This window comes from Uranotaenia lowii, chromosome 1 (assembly GCF_029784155.1).
Source record: "Uranotaenia lowii strain MFRU-FL chromosome 1, ASM2978415v1, whole genome shotgun sequence".
NCBI lineage: Eukaryota > Metazoa > Arthropoda > Insecta > Diptera > Culicidae > Uranotaenia > Uranotaenia lowii.
In genome coordinates, this window is record NC_073691.1 from 43,537,504 (window position 1) to 43,557,012 (window position 19,509).

Genomic DNA, 19,509 nt, shown 5'->3' on the forward strand with positions numbered 1-19,509 from the left:
TCAGAGTCCAGTCAGTCCAGTCAGTCCAGTCAGAGTCCAGTCAGAGTCCAGTCAGAGTCCAGTCAGAGTCCAGTCAGAGTCCAGTCAGAGTCCAGTCAGAGTCCAGTCAGAGTCCAGTCAGAGTCCAGTCAGAGTCCAGTCAGAGTCCAGTCAGAGTCCAGTCAGAGTCCAGTCAGTCCAGTCAGTCCAGTCAGTCCAGTCAGTCCAGTCAGTCCAGTCAGAGTCCAGTCAGAGTCCAGTCAGTCCAATCAGTCCAGTCAGTCCAATCAGTCCAGTCAGTCCAGTCAGTCCAGTCAGTCCAGTCAGTTCAGTCAGTCCAGTCAGTCCAGTCAGTCCAGTCAGTCCAGTCAGTCCAGTCAGTCCAGTCAGTTCAGTCAGTCCAGTCAGTCCAGTCAGTCCAGTCAGTCCAGTCAGTCCAGTCAGTCCAGTCAGTCCAGTCAGTCCAGTCAGTCCAGTCAGTCCAGTCAGTCCAGTCAGTCCAGTCAGTCCAGTCAGTCCAGTCAGTTCAGTCAGTCCAGTCAGTCCAGTCAGTCCAGTCAGTCCAGTTAGTCTAGTCAGTCCAGTCAGTCAGTCAGTCAGTCAAAACACACAAACAGCACAAAATTGTGATAACAAATTTCAAATTAAATTGTTTCTTAATTCTCGATCTGTATTTGAAGTCTGAACCGCAATTAACAATTTGAATTTAAGATCTGAACTATAAATCTTTGTTTCATTTTAAAGTTGTATTGATGGTTATCCATAAGGTCTTCGAAAATTTCAATCGAGTTTCCTGGTGTCTTGTTATGCCCTCCAATAATTGAATCAACAAAATTAATCGAAAGCTATTCCCTTTTAACTCGTAGGCAAAAATAAACGAAAAATGTTATTACTAAACTGTCCATTACTCGATTTTTGCACCGCCAATGATTGCCTTGTTTTTGTCCCATTTCATAGCTTCTGTTTAGGCTGCAATCGTTTTCTGGGCTAACGATTGTCAAATCTTGTTGTTTCATTTCGTTCAATTATGAGGGTACTCTACCTCGGGGTAAAAAATGTCAACTCTTGAAGGTAAAATCCAAATTAAACGAGGGACAGATTCGTTTTGAAAGAAACTTTGAGAATACTCAACATAATTTGTGTTACTTACATGTTATGAAATCTTATGGATGTAATTAAGCGTTGACCGAACTCACTGAAAAGAGTGAAAGAGAAAAATACTGAGTTAATAACAAGTACCTTTAGAAAAAAATGGATGAATAGTCGAAAAAACATACATTAAAAAAACGACATCAGTAGCCTACAAATGAACTAATCGTAAGCAATTCGCTACGGTTTGCAAATTCAAAAGAATCACACCGCCACCGGTTTTTCTCGACTAGGTCGAAGACTATGGCGTCGGGGCGCATGAATTTCTCAGCGAAACTTGAAGTACAGTCAAGTGGAATAGAAAAGGAGAAAAAATACCTCCACAAATGAAAAAGATGCAGGTTAAACTCCGCGTCCTCAGCAACAGCCGCGAACAGCAATAATAACCAGACCATCATAGAGGGAGAAAAATGTGGTCACATCACACTTCTTCTGCTAACTATTTACGAGGAGGTATGTGGAAAGAAAAATCTTCAAAGTCAGCGAACGGAAAAGAACACTTGTGCAAGTAGCAGTTCTATGTGTACTGAATCTGGCTGGAATCTTGCGCTAAGATGGCATGAGTCTGCGGTTTTGCGGGAAATTGTTTCGCCTCAATCCCAGCACCATATTGGTTGAATAAACCTTTTTTCTATGGGACCATTTGTTCCTCACTCGATTGAATGATGATGAATCAATTTCGAATCATTTCAATTGCTCTCAATATCAAAGCTAGCATAATTGAACGGCAAGTGGCTTCAAAAGGCTTCTTAAAAGAAGAAAAATTTAGGTCTATGAGAAAACAAAATTTGCCAAAAATCAACTTTAGAATTTAAAAAATCACCAAAGGAGGGACCAAAGAAAATTCTGAAAATCGAAATTTTTATTTTGATGCCAAATGATTCAGAAATGTATGGAACGTCGAGATCTGGTGTTATCTGAAGATAAAAAATTTGGTCAAAAATCGATTTTTCAGGACTGGGTTTTCCGGAAATCTGGCCGTTTTTTGTAAAATGGAACTGAGGATGATTTTTAACGTTTTGCACAGGGCAGTTTTTTTGGCCAATCTACAATATGTAGGTATATGGTCGGTTTATCAAATTCGACATGACCTATCTGGCTGCCACCCCAATGAACTCCCTACAAAGAGAAAAAACTATAGTAGATTCAACCATGAAAATATGATTGATTTAATTATAAATATGATGGATTCAATTATATTTCTATGATTGATTCAATAAGATTTTTTTTTCTGAATAATTTTATGGCTACGTTTTATTTTCTTTTAACTTATTATTTCAGCATTTTGCATCTAGTTCGTTTTAGCCGCCACGATGCTAGAAAAGCTGACCGGAAATCCCGATATCCATGTCCTGGTTCCTCCGCTGTTGTTCTTTTGCATCTTGATGCATGGTTGCCCAGTAAATTGTGCACCTGGCGAAGTTTGACCTTGTGGGAAGAAAATTCGCTCAATATCATGACAACAATCTATCATTCGATATACCAACCTTACTGACCTACAAATACCAGTTTCCTGTGGAATCCTGCCATGATCACGTAAAGGAACGTCGAGACCCACGTCGATTTCGCGGACAGCCAGGGTAGGTGTACATCTCCCAACTCCAGGAACTGTCGGCCGACTACACGACCGCTGCCAGGATCTGGTTTAGGAAAATGTTTCCTAATTACCGGAGCGCCCTGTGCTTTGCCACCGATGTCAGGAACTGCCAGCTGAGCTCTTAAAACAACACCACAATCGCTGCAGGGAACACGTACTGCTCTCACATTTACGATTTTTTTTTCAAATTTTTGCTGATGAACACGGATGAACACTACAGTATTCAAGTTTTTTATAATCAATCATAAAAATATAGTTGAATTTACTATATTCATAGTTCAATATCTTGAATTAATCATACATTTGTAGTTGAATCTGTCATATTTACGGATGAATCAATTATACCACTACAGTTGAATATATCATATTTATGATTAAATGTTAGAGGTCAATCAGAAATGTATAGTTGAATCTATTATATTTATAGTTGAATACCTAAAATCAATTATACAGTTGTAGTTGAATCTATCATATCTACAGTTGAATCAATTATACCATTACAATTGAATCTATCATATTTAAAGCTAAAGTTGAGAGGTCTACCAGGAATGTATAGTTGAATCAATTATATTTATAGTTCAATGCCCAGAATCAATCATACAAATGTAGTTGGATCTATCATGTTAACAATTGAATCGATTATACCATTATAGATGATTCTATTATATTCATAGTTAATTTTGTAAGGTCAATCAGCAGTTTGTAGTTAAATCATATGTATTTTTCTAGATGAATGCCTAAAATTAATCATAAAATTGTAGTTGAATCTATCATATTTACAATTGAATCAATTATATCATTAGAGTTGAATCCATTATATTCATAGTTTATTGCGTAAAGTCAATCATCAGTTTGTAGTTGAGTCTTTTATATTTATAGTTGGATGCGAAAAAATCAACTTGATATAACCAGCTGAAATAATTAGAACAACTATGGTCTTTTTCCTCCGCGTATAGACATATTGTGTAAGTGTCATGCCACCGGTCGTTTATTGCCAATTACAATTTGTTCCAATTGAAAAAGACTAACACCGCGTTATTTGCGAAATCCGCTTTAAAAAAAATTTCGCATTTTTCATAACCATTCGAGGAACGGCGATAAATTTAATAATTAACTTTTTCAAAAACGATTTGTGCGAATTTTTTAAGTGTCGTTAATAAAACTTAAAAAAAAAGATTTGTGCGAAATTATCATTTGCGATGAAAAACACCTGAGAGAATATTTTCAGTGCATGTCCGGATGAACTGGATGAATTCACGCGATCGAGCCGGTTCTTGGCGCGAAAAATCGCTTGCACTTTGGCCGGTCGATGGTTTTTTCAACGTGCTTCAATGAGAAGCGGTTTTTCGCGCAAATTGAAAATTCGCTTTGCAATTCGCTTCGCGCTCACTGTGTCCTCGACTTTAGGAAAAAATTTAGACACTACTTTGAACAATATGAAATCAAAAGAGCACATTTATCTCTTCATCAATTCGCTCCCAAAATTTTAAACTTATGAATGTAGAAGAATGTCTGCTTAAATGTTTGCTTTTCCAGTTTCAGACGAAACCCTAACTGATTGAGACTTCCGAATTTAAAGGAAGATTGACAATTTTGAATCAAAGGGTGTTTCTATGAAGTTCAAGATAGCTTCGGGTGAAAAAATTGAGAGGAATCAGACAAAAGAAAACATTAACAAATCAAGATTTTTTTTCAATATTAGAAAATTCTAAGCGATATAAGCAGCAATGAGAAGTGTGAAAAATGAAAATTATTTTCCAAGCCTCTGCTGTTTTGAAATTGTTCTAGCATACATTTGAATCGTATTTGGGACGGCATACTAACTGCACTGATTGAGACTTCCTTTTTAGTGTTTGTTGAAGCATATCGGAATTCAAATTTCAGACTATTGAATTCCGATAATCTTTCAATGTGGATTGAGATTTCTGGTCCAAAAAAATGACTCTTTTATTTTTCTTCGAAAAGAGAAGCAGTTTTTACGAGAGTAATTTTTTTTCGCATAAAACATCAACGCCGATGTAAACTTCCGTTAATTTAAAAGTTTTCTGAGAATGTTCAAATTGACAAGCAGAAATGTTGATTGAGACTTCTTCTAGGCTGAGAAACTATGCTTCTAAACTGTGACTTTTGATTTGGATTGAGACTTCCGCCTTAGAAAATTGTAAATTATTTGAAAATTTCTGCAAAAACTATCTTCGACATATTTTTTCAATAATGAAGACTTCTGCTGAAAAAATTTAATTCACAGATAATTGGAGAATAATCATGATGATAAGATTTTTTAACGTCAGCACAACAGTTTAAGATATCTTATTGCAAATTCATTGAAAAATATTGCATCTTTTGAAGTGAGGAATATTTTGGTGAAGTCTTATATCTTCGTTTACACGTTGATTGAGACTTCTGAAAAATATTTACGTTTCTAATATTAACAATTTTCTGCTCGTCATAATACAAACAGATTGAGACTTCTGCTTTAACTAAATTGTTTTGATAGGTTAAACTTGACTATGAGGCAAAATTTCTAACATCAAAAGAGGCTTAAAATCTGATTGAGAGTTCCGCTTTATAATAGCTGCTCTCACAGATTGGGATACTTCTGCTAACAGAAAATTTAACATCCGGTTGAAAATATCCGAAACGGAATGAGGTTTCTGAAAATTTCAGTTGGCTTGAAATATTTCTAACGGTGTTATGAAACCGTTACTGTGGATTGAGACTTCTGATTTAGCAAAAAAGCAACTGGGTGCTGACAGTTTTCTGCCAAAATCATTGATAAAATTTTCACAAGAAATGAAACTTCTGATTCAACAAATTTGTGGTATAAATTCAAGAATGCCTAACCCATTTCATTTCCAAATTGTATAACAGGAAAGCAAGAACCACACTTAGCCACAAAGTATGTAAATAAACATTATTCCGAAACGGACCAACTTTAAGCTCCAATTCCTGCGGCAACCTAGAGTAAGTGGTAGACAGCCGAAAATTTTTGGCACCCCCTCTTAGCCATTTTGGGCCGAATTATGTTTTAATGCCCCCTCCAGACCGGGGTCTACCCGCCAAAATAATGCCATCAGAAAGGCACGCAGTCAGTCAGACAGATATGCAGTACGCTGCGGAAAACGGTTTCTTTTCTGACTTTTCTGTTATTTTCACCTTGCTCATTTCATTAGCACACCGGTTTCGGTTGTTTTTCCGACCTCTTGATTTTTATTTTGTTTTTTTTTTTCTTCTGTTGTTGTCTTTCGTTTCGATTGATGGGTGGTGGAAACTGTAGATTGTTAAAATTGGAGTTTTGTTTTGCTTTCCTTTAAGCATGCCCTTTTTTGGTTCGTTTCTTTCTGTTTTACACCCAACGGTAGCAGAATTGAATTTCCCTTCACAATTAAAATTGATTAACTGGATTATTTTTCAAATTTTTCGTGTTTTGATTGACAGAACCATTTAAGAATCAAGATTTTTATAAATTTAAATTGGTTTTACTTAAGTTTTAACAAAGCCTTCTAACTTTTTTTTTAAATATGATAAAAACATTTTCTTTACAAAATTCAATAAGATTCTTCCAATTTCTTTTTTTTTGCATTAAAAATATCTTTGTCATGAAAAATATAAAGCACAAGTATGAACATCCCAAAGTTAACGTAGGGTCCATTTTCATGAAAAGCTGACGATCAAACAGATCAATATTTTCCCCACATTTTTGACGGTCGCCATACAAGCAAAAGAGTCACCGTACACAGCACTCTTTAAAATTCAAGAATGGAATCATCAAGATTAAAATCATTTTATTTAAGCTCTCAGTTACTATTATCTCCAATTTTATAACAAACCAGACATAAACGAAAGATCTATTAGAGTTCTCCAGTTTTCAAGTTATCCCTCGTTCATCAAAAATCTAAACTCTGCCTAATAAAGGCAGAAAAACACGTGTAAAGACCTCCACCGCACAATATGAACAAACAAAATGTAACATTCAACCGAACAAACGGTATTGCCCATCAAAATAGAAATAACCAAAAGAAAAAAAAAACAAGACTCGAAAACAACAACTGGGTGCTCGCAATTCAACAACCAAAATAACGCACTGAAGTTGAGGAAAGAAAAAGAAAAAAGTTGGTTGGTAAAGTGTGGAAATGCCCCCGCAAATGAATGAATTGTTTTAGGCATTTCGGTGTTTTTGCCTCACTCTCTTTCGCTGAATGCTCGGAACATCTTCTAGTGTGATTTAATTTTGTGGTTTTTTATTTCATCTCCTTTCATTCGAGTACAGATCGAAATTGTTCATCATCTTTGGCTTTTGCTCTTTTCGGCTTTCGGCATTGGCTCTGCTCGGTTACTGTTATATGAGTTGAATGAGACTTTCGGTAAGTTACGGAACAATTGGAAGTTCGGGAAAATTATGAAAATTGAATCAGTCCTACGAGAGGTTGCTGAATAGAGCCCCAACAATCGAATGGGTAGAAGATCATTTGTTAAGCAGTTTGGATTCCTAATCAACGGAGCATAAAATTGGGAAATTCGAAAAACAATTAGATTAGAATTAGATTTATTGTAATTTATGAATTGAAGGTTCAGATTTAAAAACTTTTCGGTAAATTTTTATTTACTCATTAAATTTCAGACTTCAAAGTTTATTTATCATGATTAGGCCTCAACGCTGGTTTAAAAAAATGTGAGTTTGTGAAAACTATAAAAAGTGCTTTCTAGCACATTATAGTCTCATAGAAGGCTGACGAGCGAACAGGTCGATATTTTTTCCCTACATTTTTTTAACATTTCCTATACAATCATAGATTTCTCATTCATAGATTCAATTTTCTTATAATGTTAAATATCAACCCAAAATTTTGGGATAGTTTTATACGTATATTTACTTTAAAAATCAAAAGAAAAGTCAATCGATGGAGCCCTGAGTGTGAAATTGAACGCATTTTCGCTGGATGCCTTCCATCAGTCTTTACAGTGTCATCCATCCGGCACCAGTTTCTCATTTTTTTTTTTCAATTTTCTTAACATGTCCCTTTAGTCTTTGACTTTCTTGTTACTCTTCCGAAGTTCCCGCTTCATTATTGCCCAGTACTGCTCCATCGGCCGCAGCTCCGGACAGTTTGGCGGGTTCATGTCCTTTGGAACAAAATGGACAGAATCGTCATCATACCACCCCAGGACCCTTTTTGAATAGTTGCAAGATGCCAATTCTGGCTAAAATAACGGAGTTTCGTCGTGCTGCTGAAAGATCGGCAAAAGGCGCTTCTCGAGGCACTCAGATTTGTAGATTTCGCCATTTACTGTGCCCTTTGTCACGAATGGCTCACTCCTCAGTCCGCAAGAGCAGATGGCCTGCCAAACGAGATATTTGGAGACGAAGTTCGACATTTTCTTCCTCAAATTTGTCGTCCACATCCAACTTGCTCCTGCCGGTGAAAAACTCCAACCCCGGAATTTGCTTAAAATCGGCTTTTTATATGTTTCGTCGTCCATCACGCCCGCTGAATTGGCCGTAACGATCAAGTGACGCTTATCCCGCACTCGAAACGGGCACAAAATACGACAGGAACGCTACAACTATGATGATTCCCGTCGAAGACATCATCCACTACCGACATAACTTGCACAAACACCCCGCTGCCAGAGTCACTCTGTAGTCTACTTCGTAGATATTCTCCGTCCGCAAAATATACTTATCCTTAGAATATCCCCTGTAGAGTTCGGGCACGCAACGTACTCACAAGATCCACAAGGCAAAAGGTCTTGTAAAGCTTCGCTTGTAGAATCGGTGGCAGTCTACTCAGATGATCACCGATGATCATGGAGTTATGCGTGACAACCGATCTCCAACTTCTCGGGCATTCCACATACGCCAGATCACGTTCCACTTGGTCTAACCACCTCGCTCGTTTCGCCCTTGCTCGTCTCGTTCCTACCGGATTGGCAGCGAACACCTGTTTTGTAGGAAAGTCTTCCGGCATTCCCGCAGCATATCCTGCCCAGCGTGTCTCTCCAGTGATCGCCACCTTCTGGATACTGGGTTCGCCGTAGAGTCGCGCGAACTCGTGGTTCATCCTTCGCCTCCACACTCCGTTCTCTTGCACGCCACCAAAGATGGTTCTTAACACTCGTCACTCGAATACTTCGAGTGTGCGCAGGTCCTCCTCGAGCAATATCCATGTCTCGTGCCCGTAGAGGATAATGAGCGTAGTGTACAGGTTACACTTTGTGCGAGGGCTAAGTTTTCTCAGCCGCTGTTGCTTGTAGAGTCCATAGTAGGCACGACTTCCGCTGATCATTTACCGCCGTATCTCTCGGCTGTGTCATTGTCTTCGGTCACCAGTGAGCCGAAATAGACAAAGTCTTCGACTATCTCCAGCTCGTCGACATCGATCGTGACCTTGTTTTTACTGGTCAAGTGGGGTCGGTCGGTCTCGGATTTGCAGGTCAGCATATACTTCGTCTTGAACGTATTAATCATTAACCGAATCCATCCTGTTTTGTGTTTCAGTTTGGTAGATCTCCTCCACTTGTACTTGTGTGGGAGGCGGTGCTGGAAAAAGGTACTAAGTACGGCCATTCGGAGGCGGCGAAATCTACGGCCCTTTTCGTTGGTCAGCTGGTACTCGCTGAATTGACGGTTTGAATTTCTCCTCTTGGCCGACCTGAACGTTAAAATCCCTGATGACGATCTTGATATCTTGTTTTGGGCAGTCGTCGTATTAACGTCCAGCTGCGCGTAGAATTAGTATTTGGCGTCACCGGTACTTCCGAGGGGAGGGCTGTGCACGTTGATGATGCTGATGGTGAAGAACCGGCCCTTGATTCTCAACCAGCACATTCATGGGTCGATTGACCACCAACCGATCACGCACTTTTACATCTTTTCCATCACTTTAAAAGCTGATCCAAGCTCGTGTGTGTTGCCGCAGTTCTGGTAGATGGTTTGACCATCTCGGAACGCACGTTCCCTGGAGGTTTTTCAGCATACCTCCTACCTCCTGGTGATTTCGAATTTGCGGCTCTTCAATTCGTTGGAGAGCACGTGGATACTGCCCATAACATTTAGAGATCGGCAGTTCCATGTTCCAAGTTTCCAATTGCTAGTCTCTTTCGTCGCGTAGGTCTTTGCCGATTTCCATCCGAAATTTCTTGTTCATTGTTCGTTGCTTGTATTTTTTTTTTTGCAGTCACGGGCTCGCAGGGCCCGTATCAAATCCCATTATCTCGCAGGAGGACCGTTTTCTTCTTCTCATGCTTCTTCTTCTTGAGCTGCTTCACAGTACGGAGTTCAGGTTAAAGGCCAGTGACTTTGACAATACGCCCAGGAGGATCGTCATGATGTTGCTGTTTTGGGTCCTGGACACCTCAAGGACGTTGTTGCAGTTCGCACGTCGACCCTGGCATTGAGAACAGACACGTACGGAGTTCCCTATTTCAGTTCGTATTTCAGTTCAGTATTTCAGTTCAGTTGCGACCAAAGCATTTACCGGGGTTGGGTACTCGATCTCCGCTAAAAGATTGTAATCTTACGTTACATAAATAAAGCAAAGTTATAAGTAAGTAAGTAAAGCTGCTCTCATCCGAGCCGGCACCACGGGGAAGTTGAGATTCGGAGTTGTAAGACAAAAGAGATGATATGACCACTACCCGAAGGTTGGGTGTATGGGTTCTGGAGTTGCACATTGTCGATCATTCATCAGCCAGATTTCTCTTTATCTTATTCCCGATATTCGAGATGAGACGATGGGTCCACTATCCTATGAATCACAAGTGATTCCGGTCAGCCATTAAGGTCTCGATAACGTGTATTTATTTACAGCTGTAGCAATAATCGTCCTCCTCTTTTTTATTTGATTGCTGCCCAGGTCTTTTTTTAAGGATTGCAATCTGAGGCACGACGAACCACCGCGTCTCCCCAGTGTGCTACTTTTAGTCCATGGGTGCAATGGGATGACTCGTGATAAAGTCCACGTATACTTCCTACTCCCTAAACTTCGCCTGGGGCCGAAGATCTTGGTCCCCCCTCGAACTGTCGCTAAACTTAGCTTGAGGTGGGAGTCATCTCGGGCTTGTGTGCTCCACGGTATACTCGTAGACGAATCCACTTCCCTCAGCAACGACCTCAATTCTCCACGACTCAAGCCCCGACCTCTTCTCAAACGACACAAGATCCGACTTCTCTTCGTCTTGACATGAGATCCACACCTTGCGCACTACCTGATCCCTAGATCGTTTTGCGAACGGGGCCAGGAAGTTCCAAAAAGTAAATCCAGACATCGACCGCACTTCTTCCGATTACATACACAACTCGGGTTCAAGACCCCTGGAGAAAGTGCCGGACCCTGACTACGTCTGACACCTTTTATGCCTGGCATCTTTTCCACGTGTTTACGTGTGGTCTACCTGTGGTCCTGAAGCACAGGTCGAATTGTCGACCGCAATTCTTCTGGTCGCACACACGAAACGGGTTCAAGGCTCCCTGAAAAGCGTATATAACACTGACACCTCTAGTGAGCCCAGATGCACCACATCTTCTGCGCAGATTTGGCGAAGATTTGTCGGCGGCAGCTTTCAGGGAATTGGACTTTCGTATCAGAACTGACCCTTATAGAACACCCGCCATGACTTCCAGTTCTTCGAAATTTTGAACAGTATCTAAAGTGTTCCACTTTGATCAACTCGAAACTCACCAACCTTTCTTCCGCGGCTCTCTTCAGCTGCACCATCGTTTTTTCCACATTCTTACTATTACCACAGCTATTACCTCATCGAAATGGTTTATCCTTCGAATCACTGATTGTAAGGCTTTTTCTGAAGTTTGTCTTTCAGGATCCAATAAAGTCTTCAATTAGATGTGTTGGGATCCTTTATATATTTAATGACCTTACGTCAAGAATTTCTTCCAGGGCGATTGACGACTCCTGACGATTATCTTTACTTTGGCGGATACAACCACAGTAGCTCTACATTCTATTTGCCGTTTTCAAGCTCGGAACACGATAATCCCAGCACAACGTAGTTATTCGATCTCCATTTTTTTTTTGGGATAACTCTCGATTACAGATGTAAGAATTATGTTTCTGTGGTTAACATCAATTCAAGGAAAGTTTGCAAATGAAAATTTTACTACTGTTGTTTCATTCCGTCTCGTTTGATTTGAAAATGTATTGAAAATAACTTTTTTTTTCTATTTTGATAAAATGTTACCCAAAACTTTAACGAGCTGGAAGGAATATTATCATTTCTTTAATAGAGCTCTTAAAGTGAGGAAGAAATGGCCCGGAAACGTCCTCAAGCAGATGATTCAACTCCGATGGCAAACGATCAGGATGATGGAATAATTATGTTTTAATTTGCGCTAAATTGAAATCGACGGGCCAGTAGGTAGGATATCTACTGCCAGCGACTACTGCTGATTCGCATAGATTTGTGTGCAAATCGTCCAATGGCTGACTGAATGACTGACTGTGACCGAGAGCGGTATTAGGAGTATTTTTCCGGTCCCACTGATGCTGATGCTTGGCTTTGCAATCTCGTCTCCTAAATTAGTTTTCAGTCTCTGGTAGCATACAGCGTTGCCAGATTTTTTGAATATTAAAACGTCAAAAATGAAAAATCCTCTACTTGTCTGTGTCATTTCGTGAAGAAATTTTAAATAAGCTCAAGTCTTCCATCGTTCGAGGGAGTAAAACCTTATTTGGCCACCCTTTCAATTGAAATCTCATGCTTTGGACCGGGCGCTATCAACTGCCACAATTATGGCAAGTTCGCCATCATCGTTGAATCCGGAGACAGATGAGCCACCGAGATGTTTCATCAACATCAGCATGCCGAAAGGCGGCAAACAAACGTTCCGAAATGAACGAACTTGGTTGGAAATGTGATTGCCGAGAGTTTTCGGAGGAAAATGTATCTTGTTTTTTTCCACGTTCATATGGCGCTACATAGATGGATCATCTGGGAAAAAATGCAAACAGGTGGAAAATGTAATATTAGAGCCTGTAGCTTTTAGCGTCCAAGATGTGTGATGTGATGTTGCTATCGCGTCCATCAACGACTGACAACAACAATAACAACAACAAGTTGATAGCTGCAAAAATTGAGGGCATTTTTGTGGTTTGTCTCCCCCTAAGGGGAAATCTGACAGTGGGTGGATGAGATGACAAGTGTGGTTGCCTTCAGTTTGTTGGGTGATAAACGTCACCAAACCAGACGGGCGCTAGCTACAGTTTGTGTTGATGCTTTCTAGGAGCCAGCAAACGAAAAAAAAAAACGAACCACAACCAGTAAATTGTTCCGTGATGGAATTTTCGTCTGTGTTTGTGTGTAGTATGAGGAAGGCTGTGCCATATCGAGGTTTACGAACGATTATCTAATCTCTCCTCGTGCCAATTGCGATGCTTTGGGCGCAAAGATTGCGCAATTGAGTTTGGACGTTCTTGATTCAATTGGAACAGATTACGACCAGCCCGAGATTCAATCATCAAAAATCGTGAGTTTGTCGGATGGATGATATAAACACTTCTGGAAAGAGAATCTAAGACTCTGAATTCTTTTTCTCTTATATTTAGTCTCTCTTCTTGGCGGAAGATAACCCGTGATCGAAATGCAGAAATTGAGGCAGTATTTAAATCCTGAATATCTGATACTTTCCAAAATTATTTCAGAAAAGATGTATGAAACACGGATATCAAATCAACGGTCCATAGCGGCCCACAATAGATTCAGAAAAAAATGAATCCAAAGTTGGGTTATCACAAGAAAAGCGGCATCAAGATGAGCGAATAAGACGTTTAATTAAAATTTCTTCTGAAGATTATTTGCAGATGATACTTTGCTTTCAGCCAAAGGCCGGAATTTACGGGTGGCACGCAGTAGATTGTAACAAAATTTAAATTCCTTTTTGAATTACTTGAAAATGTGGAAAATTTCTCCTAACGCTTCCAAAACTCAACATATTTTATTTCCCCATAAGCTAAGAGCAAATTTTTTTAAACCTAATGAAAATCATTCCATACCTTTAAATGGGGTTTCATTAGAATGGTCTGATCAGGTGAAGTACTTGGGACTCACACTTGATCGGAATCTTACTTTTAAAAATCACATTGAAGATATTCAATCTATGTAAATGTGATTCTTGAAAACGCAGGTTTCAGTGGTGGAATAGAGTTATCTTTATTCATGTTTCGTCTGTTAGGTCATTAGAATACAACTTTATTAATTAGCGATAGCTAATTGTCACTTTCCACTTCTTACCTGGGGGAGGAAGACTGAATAAAAAAAGAAAAAAATCTTTCAAACGTCAAATTTCTCTCATCAATCTACCGACCAGTGCGAAGGTTCAAAATTTCACTTTCTTATTAAGTGATTTTTAATAAAACTTGATTGATGCTGAAAAGCACTTGTTTTGCATAAAACAATGATATAATTAGGTTTTGTTTTGCTATGGCAAATTCTTGTATGATCAGGCGTATTGAGTCACTCAAATTTCGTTAAAGTTTTGAAGCTGATAAATAAAAATGGTTTGATTAATGGTTGTTCTAAAAATAGCTAAATCTAAATTTAGTACCTAAACAACTGAGTTACATGACTCGCTACACGAAACTGATCATCTAAAGTTAAAATTTGAACGATTACAAATCTTTTCAATAATTGCTGGCTTTTTGTCGAACAGTAAAAAAAACGATACAGAAAACGATACAGCAAATTTCAGTCTTCCTCCCCCAGCTTCTTACATTCCCTAACCGGGAAAGTACTCATTTCTCAATGAGTACTTTGATATTCTTACCCAGAATATCTAGCAACACTGTTGTGTCACCACAAACCCAATTCGAGTATTCTCGCCTAACCGTGTGATGATGTAAACATTTGTACCGCGTTTATCATCATCACCTGTCATCAGCAATCATTGATCTATTGTTCTCGATTGCGAATTGGAAATAACAAGAGGAACCAAAACAAACAATGTTTTGTTCTGCTGCAATCGGCAGCAATGTGGGAGCGGCTAAGGATCCGCCGAAACTCTAAGTAAATCTCTTTATTCTTTCTCTTTATTCTCTCATTAACAGGAAATCCCGACTGAATCAGAGAAATAAGATGCTCATCTACAAAAACAGGTGTTCCGACCAGCGATAATGTATGCAGTTCCGATTTGGGCTAGCTGCGCGACGAGGAAGAAAGTCATCCAGAGGATTCAGAACAAGGTTCTGAAAATGATTTTGCGGCTTCCATCTTGGGACAGTGGAGTCATCTTAATAAATCATTTTTGTTACTTGCATATTCTTATAATTTTAGCTCCATTTAAAAAATACTAGAAATATTGCGCAATACGAAATGAATTATCCTTCCCAACTTATGAATGCACGTCATTTTTTTCAAGAGATGTAAAACCTCCTCGGTTTTTTCATCCCAGAAACGTCAAATCGCGTTACTACAATGGAGATCTAGTCAATTGTATGGTCTTCAAACATAATAAATGACCGCTCATTTTTTCCAAATTTTTCAAGTTCACCGTTCTCCTAAGAAAAAATTAAAAACAAATTAAAAAAAACGACGAATGGAATTTTTTGAAAAAAGTAACGTTTACAAGCATTTGACATTTAAAAGATTTTTTTTAATAATATTGATTTTTCAAAGTAATGACCTCAACTTAATCTAACTATTTTCAAATTTTACAGTAACTCGATTTGACAAGTGTATTTAGAAAGCTTTCTACTAATAGGATGAATACGAATTTGATTGTTTTATAATCATTGCACCTTTTTTAAATGAAAAACTCGTTCTTCTGAGCGATTTATCACAGTACCGAACCGGTTCGAGTTGAACATACTACCGAATTGTAAATTCTGTCAAGTTTATCATTATTGATGTACCTAAATACAGAGCACATTTGATGGATGAACTAAGTTGATGAAATTCAATTTGATACGATCTTACTATCTTCCTGAGCTTATTCAAACTCCTCAATATTAAAACTAGAGTCCGCTTGAATGCTCTTCACACAAAAACCCAATCAGAAAACATTGAAAAATGAGTACTGGAATTTACAGATAGTATGTAAAATACCGTACAATTTTGATAATTTAAAAATTGTCATAATAATTGTTCTTTTATTCAGCGACGGTATCTTTTTTGTAAATTTATATGAGGCCCCCAGAGCCAAAGGGGTATAAGCACAGATATAAGTGCAAAAGATATTAATTTTGAGTAAATAATGCCACGATGCTCCATGTTTCAAATTAGATTCTGTGATTTTTTCAGATGTTTAAAATTATATTCGCATAATTTTAAGTTTGAAAGAAAATAGCGAATGTCAAAAAATGTATGGAAAATGGCCAAACACAACAATTTAAAATTTTGTTTTCTCGAAATAACTTTTTATACACTTTTATCCCCTTTATCTTACATCAATTCAAAGAGATTTTTAGATGGTTGATTTAGTTGGTGTAGATTCAGATATTTTTTTTTGTTTATTTATGACACTTTGTAGATTCAGATACACTGAAGTTTTTTTTACGCGGGGGTTTCGTACCGCGTAAAAAAATCCGCGTAAAAAAAACCGCGTTAATTTGAGAATCCGAGTAAAAAAAACAGCGATAATTCGAAAATTCTCGTAAAAAAACCTCGGTTATTCGAAAATCTCCGTAAAAAATCCATTTTAATTAAAAAATCCGCGCAAAAAAGCACGTAACTAAAAAAACGCGTAAGAATCATGATTATTTAAAAATATGCGTACAATGATCTTTTATTTTTAAGATAACAAACAAAATCAATTAGATAAATAGGATAGTAGAATATATTGAAGATTATTTGACAGTGTGGAATTCAGATCGTCTCATGTCTCATGTCGCAGGTACCAGGTCTCATGTCTCAGGTCTCATGTCTCATGTCTTATGTCTCAGGTCTCATGGCTTAGGTCTCATGTCTCAGGTCTCATGTCTCTTGAGTCAGGTCTCATGTATTATGTCTCATGTCTCATGTCTCTTGTCTCTTGTCTCGTTTCTCATGTCTCATGTCTCATGTCTCAGGTCTCAGGTCTCATGTCTCGTGTCTCAGATCTCATGTCTCATATTTCTGGTCTCATATTTCAATTCTCAGGTCTCATGTCTCAGGTCTCATGTCTTGTGTCTCAGATCTCAGTTCTCATATTTCTGGTCTCATATTTCAGGTCTTAAGTCTAAGGTCTCATGTCTCAAGTCTCATATCTCAGGTCTCATGTCTCGTGTCTCAGATCTAAGGTTTCATATTTTTGGTCTCATATTTCAGGTCTCAAGTCTCAGGTCTCATGTTTTAGTTCTCAGGTCTCAGGTCTCATGTCTCCGGTCTCATGTCTCGTGTCTCAGATCTCAGTTCTCATATTTCTGGTCTCATATTTCAGGTCTCAATTCTAAGGTCTCATGTCTCAGGTCTCAAGTCTCAAACTCAGGTCTCATGTATCACGTTCTTAGTCTGAGAGCAAAGATTTTCCCAACTACAAAAAGATTCTAAGGGTTTTCCTTTGAAAAAGTCTTTGAATATTTCTCTCAAAAACCGTGTTAATTCGCGAAATCCGTGTAAAAAAACCGCGTTAATTCGAAGATCCGCGTAAAACAAGTCGCGTAAAAAACCGCGTAAAAAAACCTCAGTGTATATTTATCCAAATGATATATCCAGACCAAGAAAAACGTTAAATTCTTAGAACATGGTTTTCCAGAAAGAGCTTCGAGGGCCACAAAAAGTTGGTCATGGGTCATGGTTTGGCCACCCATGCTTTAGAATAAGGTTGCCAGATTTTTTTTCCGTTCGTATCTGGACCGGAAAAATCCGGGTTACTGAAAACCTTGTTGATTACAAAATTTTCAACCCAAAAAACCGGGAAATATCCGAGCAAATTTGGGCAAAAACCCATGAATTACTTATTAAGATTCAAGAAGAAAAATAATTAAAAAAAAAACATTATATGTTTACCAAACAACATCAGTTGATTTTAAATTGTATTTTAATTTCTTATGAAATCATTCGTGTTAATTTTCACAAACTTATTTAAAAAATTTCATTTGTCGTCATAGAAATTGAAGAATAAAGTTACTCGATTTATGTGTTTTGTTCGTTTTTTTGCAAATTAAAAAAAACAAAATTTAGCCAAATCTGAACAAAATCTGAGCAACTGGGCCGGGCCGGACCGTTTTTATATTTTTTACTAAATATCGGATTAAGTTCGGATAAAACCGGACAATCTGGCAAGCTTACTTTAGAAAAAAAATTTTTATACAATTGAAAAAGATATGTATGTGACTGTTTCTGAAATCACAAAAAAGCGTTTGAAATATTTTGATATTATTTTATTCATTGAACAAGTATGAATAATGCAATTTTATTTTTTTAATATCTAAGTTTCAGTTTGGTTTACAATTTCATTGAAATTTGGTCAAATTCCTGTATTTCATTTGAACCGTAAAAAATTAAAAACGAAACTAATGTTACTTTTTCTCAGAAGACAAAATTACTCGCGGTCATCGAGAAAGTTGATCATTTAATCAAAACCTTTATTTTTAATGGCTTTGTAAGATATTACAGTTTAAAAAAATTGAAACAAATTTCTCAACATTTCCAAATCAGTCAAAATCAGCACTTGAGTTGTGATGTGATTTTTGTTGCCATGTTTATGCCATCAGAAATTGATCCAACATTTCATATTTTGTTAAATTATTTCTCAAAAACAATTTAAAAAAAATAGGGTTATTGTACCCTTCAAGGAATAAAAAACCATTTTTCAATTTATCCATACCCTTTTTGTTGCAAATTAGAAAAACTGTTTTACACGAAACATTTAAATATCACCTCATTCGTTTCAGATTAAATAAAGTTTTAAAATTAAGATATTTTATTAGGCCGGAACCAATATCAATTTCCTCTTTTGTTACCTACCAACCACCTACCAAATTTAGATGGCAATACAATTTTTGGACAACAGTTCACAATAATAAATTAATTTTAGGATTGAAAAAAATAAAACACGATATTTTCGAATAACTATTCTGAAAAATATAACAAATAGAGAGAGAAAGAGTTTTAAAATCAGTTTTGATTTCATAGCAACTATAATAAAAATTGATCTCAAATCTTTGTTTTTCGAAAGTATAGTTGCAAAATGAGAATCATTAAAATTTCAATTACCTTGCACTGATATGAAGAATCTCAGGAAAAATAGATACCTTGGTGAAAAGTATATTGAAATTTTCGTCTATTCAACAACGAGTGTATTATTTTTATTTATAAAATCACATTTGTAACGAGAGATTCCCCGAAAAAGATTGGAAAAAGTGATCAAAATCATCGCAAATCAGTGTGTGCTGAAGCTAATGAGCAGTCTTCGATCACCTACGATTAACCTGAATCTGTTTTTATTATTGATTTACTGTAAAAAAATACTACAGAGAGTATAAAAGTGCAAAAAAATTAAGCTGTTTTCTTTAGCTCGTCTCAATCTTCTAAACAGTTTGATCAACCGGATTCTAAATCCATACACATACACAAACTTACCAGTCACCTCACTTCGATAACAAAAATTTCAACCTGTCGTACGCGTTTTCTTTTAACGGAAGTCTCAATCTTCCAAACAACTTTGATTCAAAGAAAAGCTTCTAAGAAAAATAATTTGTCATATTCCAATTAGCTTAAGCCAAAGCCTAAAACGGATGTTTTACAAAAGCAGAAGTTTCAACCCACTGATTGTGACTCAATCTACTGTCGTTTCCAAACGGAAGTCTCAGTCAACCTTTTAAATATTTTTTTTAAATAACCAAAGTTTTTTG